Genomic DNA, 6,258 nt, shown 5'->3' with positions numbered 1-6,258 from the left:
TGTTTCACGGGCTGCAGAGCGTGGGTGGTCTGCACGTGGGGCGCGTTAAGCAAACTGACAGACACCGGCACGCTGCTAGTTGTGGCTCCCATAAAAGATGCATTGCACATATGGTCCGAGTGTGTATGCCCTGTTTGTATTCATTTATCGATCGGCCTGGAGGCGGCTGCAATAATTAACTGTAACGAACCCACAAGACCCAGGTCTGTCGGATGCAGCTCTCATTTATAGGAGCCCTCAGCCAGGGTGGGCTATGAGCGGCCGTGCTGGTCAGGCAGCGCTGGGAGCATCGGTGTCTGGGGTAGGAGAGGTTGGTCATTACAGTCCCTTCCTGACATCTGGCATCCCAAGCATTTACGCGTCTGTCTTAAGCTGTGGATTGTTCCAGCGTCTTGCGTTAACCCTGGGCTTAGTTCAGCTCCTATTAAAACTTGTGAAAAGATTCCCATCGGTTTCTGTTGCAACTGGGCTTCCTAGTTTGCCTTTCACTGACTGAAGAACAGATTGATCACACGGGATTTGCAGCGGAAAACTAATCTGTGCCAAAAAATGTAGACAGCTTTGCAAGAGCAGACATTTCAAATTGCTGGGCTGCAAACTACTTGGAGCAACTTGTAAAACCATCTGAAATTGAAATATTTTTCTCATTTTGAATAGTTTTTTTTTTTTTTTTTAATTAATCTGTAAATGAAAATACTCTTCTGATGTTCAAAGAGGGTATACTTGATTCGGGCTGAGATTTTATGGTGTGTTTAAGACTATCTAAGTGAAGGCTTCTGGTGAGGGGAAAATCTGTGTCTTGTTTCGTACAGGGTCTGGCTCTTGTGGTGCTGCTTTTGGGTTCACAGTTCTCAGACGGGACACTGACCCTAAGCATCTGTGTGAAGGTTTTCATGTGTGTGTGTGGAGAAAACCCTTCTGGAGCAAAGTAACCTAGATATGTTAGTGTACGTTGGCGTGTTTGTCACGTGAAGATGTTGCATATATAAAGGGAGCTTTCTGAGAACCAGCAGTGGGGTAGCAGATGCTGTGGCAGAAGTGCTTGGGGCCGGGCAGCTGCTGCCGTGTGCCGGCTGTACGTGGGGAAGTGACCTGAGCTTGCCTGGCTGCTGGCTCCTCAGCACTTGAGGCCTGCCATGAGGCCTGCGGTGGTGAAGGGTAGTACAGAGGAGGGAACTGAAACAAGAAAAAAGAAGCTGAGGGAGTATTTTAAAGAAATGGGTGTTTCTCTCATGCTGTAAGAGGCTATGACCAGAGCTGGGCCAGTGGCCTGCTCCCAGTCCCCTGCACCCAGTACATGACTTCTTTCGGTTCCTTCTAGATCCTTGTGAAGCAGGAAGGCCCAGCTACGTCTGCTCCAGGTCTCATGGTCACCTTCAGGAACAGCGGCTTGGCCCTGAATTGGTAAGGAGCTGTCCCACTGTCTGCATGTTCCCTGCTCAGCAGGAAGCAGAAAAAAAGCAAAGGAAGGTCGTCTGTACAGCAAAAGGCACCGAGAGGACCGTGTGTCAAAGCCAGGCTATCATTTCCCATCACCTTGCAGGCTGTGTGGGCGTTAGTGTCAGTTAGTCTCTTAGACTGCAGTGAAGGTCATCTGAACTTTAATATGATTCATCTGGTGTTTGTTGTTTTTAAAAACTCTGCTAGTGAGCAAAGCCCCACAGCAATATTTCAGGGAAACTCAGACTGTGGTGCTGGGCAGAGCATGACTGTGACTCGGGCTTCCCGTCTGTAAAGCAAGCTGAAGGATACTGGCCTTCACTGTGAGGCAGGGGTCTGTGGAGGAAAGCTACATGAAGGGTGCGAATTTTGATATTCCCAAGTGTTTGGAGAAAGATGAGCAGCATTTGGTCCCCCCTGCTGTAAAACCTCTCAGATGAAGCCTGTGTGGGTGGAGCTGGATCCCACAATACCTGCCTAAAATAGGTAGGAGCCTGTTTTATGTCTTCATATATCCCTGCACAGATGCAGCAGGAGTAGGCCTAGGAACAGAGAGAGAATTCAGGGGTATCATCTCTTTCAGCATGTGTCCAGACCGCCTTAACGTACTCCCCTAGCATTTACAGGAGGACTTTTCCTCTTTTTTATTTATTTATTGCCTGCCTAATGGTTTCAGCCTTATCGCAAAGTATGATAGCAGCATATCACTGAAGTATAGCTTGCAGACTGCTACTGCAGTCACAAGTAAGTAGTAAATAGCCCATTCAGAAAAAATAAATGCAACTTTTATCAGTGTGTCCATGGCACCGTATGTCCAATTTGGGATTGATCACTCATGCAGAAAAGCTAATAACGCTAAGTACTCTGCTTTCAGACTCCATAGTCAGAGATAGGATAGGTGACCTCTGCTTGCCCCACAAGCCTGGCACTGTGCAGCTTCATCTGTTGCCAAATTTTGTTTGTTTAAAGAAGGCGGTAGATGTGGAGAGCAAGAGATAAAAGGAAGAGAGCAGGATAAAGAGTTTTAGCTTAATTAAGAGAACTCCAAAGGTGAGGAGATCTGGCCCCTCCGTCTTCTAAAGCTGTACCCAAATTAGTGTAATTCCTCTTTAGGACTGCTGTGTCAGACCTGAGGAAGATAACAAATGCTTCTTGACTGAGGGAGAGGCAAAGAAAAACCCAAATCCTGTTGTATGGGGTTTCCAAACATTTGCACATCTGACTGCAAAGAACAGTCTGAAAAATGTGAAGCATCTGCAGTGCCTTGCCATGGCTCCTTTCAAGAGAAGCTTTTTCCACTGAATGAACAAATGGTTAAATAACTCCTGCCTAGATTCTTCTTTTCTGGACTTTAATGGAGAGAGCGAGAAGTTTCAGCCTCCAGATGCTTGCTGTTTGTAGTAAGGGGTTGAGGTTCATTGGTGATTTCTGGTCTGCTCCTATGGACAGGGTATTTCTGGTTCTGGGCTGCCCAGGATCTTTGAATGTTTTTGTCATTTGGTTCATTTGAATGGAGGTTTTAGATTAGGGTATTTTTGGCACACTGAAGTGACACGTAAATCAGGTGGAATTTTGTACTGCAGTGTTTAAAGAAAAAAGTGAAACTCCATTCTCAGTATTGCTAGACATTACTGCAAATGATATACCTGCATCAGCAGTTTATTTGACAACGTAACTACAGATTGATGACAACTATATATATATATATAAGGGGAAAGAAAAAGAAAAAAGGAAAAGAAGACATTTTGATTATATGTTAGCATCCTCAAGAATTAGAGAGAGAAAAAAAAGCTAAGAAATGAGATATGGCTTCAGTCTTTGGAAATGTTCTGTAACAGTAAAGGACTAAAATCTTCCCTTAATATAACTGAAAACTGAGGTCTCACTTTCTTCTAACTTGGTACAGGTGCTGAGAAAAGGACAGTTCAGAGTGACAGTTTCTTCAGAGTTCTGCAAAGACTTGGATGCTGTGGGAGGAAGCACAAAGGCATAAGGTTGGTGCTCAAGAAGAGCATAAGTGCTGCCAGCAGCTGTGTTAATCTCTCTAGGATTTTACAATGTGTAGATTAGCTCTCAGGAATAATGGAGTTTCTTAATAAACAGTCAGTCTCTTGACCTTGCTTTGTGCTGTCAAACAGTTGGGAAAATTAAAATAAACATTACCCATTCTAAATTTTAAACATAATGAAAGAGAGAATTACAAGGTATTGGCCCGCCCTTTCTGCAAACTTGGAGAGTTGTTGCCAAAGGGAAGAGCGACGTGAACCTTCAGGAACTGTTCTGGACGCTGCTAAATAGTGGTTTTGTGATGGGGAAAAGTAATGTGTTTTGGCCCTTGCTTCAGCATGCTGGAGTTACAGAGACCTAGAACAGGCAGAAAGCTTCTCCAGTGCCTAGCTGCCATGGGCACTATATCCCACATCCATTTCTAATCTTGAAACCACAGTGTAACCCCGTAAGGGTGAAAGTAGGACATTTTCCAGTTGATCCATTCTGGACAGTTTTTTGCCTGTGAATTAATACGGAGGTGCTTGATAGAAGCTTATAATAACTGTTTGCCTAAATATTTCTGTTGGATTCAAGAATCAAATACCTGCTTAAAACTTCCTTCCAAAATTGTCTGCACGCTTCTTGAACTCCATTATAATTGATCCCAAATAGAGAGTCTCGTGTTGGTAACAGGTACCATAGGAAACCTTTAAACCTTCATAAAAACACATACCAGGCAACAGCTAAGACTGCAGAGATGTTACTATAAAGGGCAGCATTTTAAGGCATTTGGACTCCTTTTTGGCTATTTTCTATTACAGCAACACAGTGTTTCCCTTATTATTTTTGGCTTGTTTTTCAGTGGGCTAAATGGCCTAGAGGTACCAAGAGTCTGGCCTTTATATGAAGAAGAAAGCTAAGATTTAGAGCAAAGATTTATCTCCATGAGCTAGGGAAAAATTCCCTTCTTTATGATGGGTCCAGCCCTTTAAAGCCTCTGAAAGGAAACCAAATATCTTTAATTCCCAGGAGACATCTCAGAGGATCAGAGCTAAACTGTTACTCTCTGAACTATCAGATACTGAGACCTCTGCATGACCCTTTGTGTTTCAGCATCTAGAGGCTGTGGATTCCCCAGAAGAACCTATTTCCCTGATAACTAGAGGCTGAACAAGAGTGCGTCGTTACAGAGGTTTAAATAACCCACATAAGGTCAGCTGCTGCTTAAATCCTTACTACCAGGTCTGTAGATATTTTTGCTTTGTTTCTAAGCAAGCTGAGAGTCCCGGTGCCAAAGGGCAACATGTAAATTGTGCTGTTATTCTGCAGTGTGCAAGGTAATAAATGGTGCTGTCAATTGTTTTCACTCAAGTGACAGATTTATTCTCTTCAGAATGAATAACCAGGAATGGCTATTATTGCAAAAAATTCACTCTGTATCATCTTATGCCTGTTTAACAAATAATGCTGAAGTCTAATTGCCTTACTACATGGCCAAGCATCTATGACTTAATGTTTTTTTTATTGAAGATGTGTAATTTACCATTGCTTTTTGATGTGCCATCAGATCAAATGTCTCCATGAATCACATTTGCAATCTAGCACTGCTTGTCCCAAAGGAATGCTCTTTGTCCCATTCTTTTCTAGTGATCTGGCTAAAAACAGTCTTTTCCAACACAAACTATTAAGCTTCTGTTTCCCAATTTCTAGACTGAAATTCCAGCTCCTGACCAATGCATTGAAGTTTAGTAAATGGGTTGCATGTGGGAGTGTACAATATTTTATAGTACTATCAAGGAGTGGTTTCAGATCTCAATAGCTCTGTTTCCAGAGGAAACCTGGTGTTAGCCTGGAATTGGATCCTGCAGCTCTGCCCAAGCTCCTCTGAAATCTGACTGCAGCCCTTCCGACTAGAAATTGCTGTGGCTGGTTAACACGTCACCTCAGGATACAAACCTTATCACTGCTTTCAGATTTCGTGATTGAGCAAAGCCCCCTCTTTTCTGTAAGCTTGTTATCCATTTTTTCCCAATCAATGTTGCAATCATTTCAATGTGTTAGTAAACACGTGAGGAGGTTAGAAAATGTCTAAAACTGAAAAGCTTACACACAGCTTTTGCTCCAACGATGTATTTTTGAAAGAGCTAATTGCAGGCAAGTGTTGTTGAATTTTAGCTTGGTTTCTTTTTAAAACAATACAGCTCCCATGTGCCAATGAGGTGACAGAGAACACAGACAGAACTTCTATCTGCAACAAACTTCTTGCTTGCTTGTAGCTATTAAGATCCATTGTGGCTAAGAGTGCAGTGAAGTGGTCACAAAAAGGTCATCAGATGGGAACAGAGGTGTCACAGACAGTTCATGGGCCATCCACTACTGCACTACCAGTGCACTACAAGCTTCCTCTGCTATGCAGAGTTGGGGAACAAGCTGGTTTTGTACTGGTGTAACGGGTTGAATTAGACATGCAGAGATTTAATTTGAAGTTGTTCTGAATGGTCACGTTGAGCTCCCTTCTAGTTAAAAGGTGTCTTAACTGGTATAGCTTATTTGATTCTTTAGTTGTGTTTTTACAACACCATCAAACTACATTAGTCATCCTGGTGTAGTTACAACAGTATGACTTTTCTGGGGAGATAAATTTTTAGCAAATGCTTACCGCCAAGCTTGCATTTGCATTTCTTTTTTACAATAATGCTTCATTAATAGACTTTCTCAAGCAGTAAAAAAGCCAAGGTCTGGTTTGCCAGTTGATGGGGGTTAAAAAGGGGAAATACAATGGGGAAATAAAAATAGGGGATACAAGTAGGACAGGAACTGTGACTTGCT

At 42.8% G+C, this 6,258-nt stretch overlaps 1 long non-coding RNA gene across 1 annotated transcript; it reads left to right on the top strand.

Moving 5' to 3' along the window:
- The first annotated feature begins 662 nt into the window (after positions 1-662).
- Positions 663-4,795, top strand: LOC311420617. Its single transcript, XR_014684431.1, has 3 exons — positions 663-2,490; positions 3,347-3,434; positions 4,543-4,795. It is a non-coding gene; the product is annotated as an uncharacterized lncRNA (long non-coding RNA).
- The last annotated feature ends 1,463 nt before the right edge of the window (positions 4,796-6,258 follow it).

This window comes from Aythya ferina, assembly GCF_964211825.1.
Source record: "Aythya ferina genome assembly, chromosome: 17".
In the NCBI taxonomy this organism is placed as follows: domain Eukaryota; kingdom Metazoa; phylum Chordata; class Aves; order Anseriformes; family Anatidae; genus Aythya; species Aythya ferina.
This window is presented reverse-complemented; position numbering and strand designations above follow the sequence as displayed.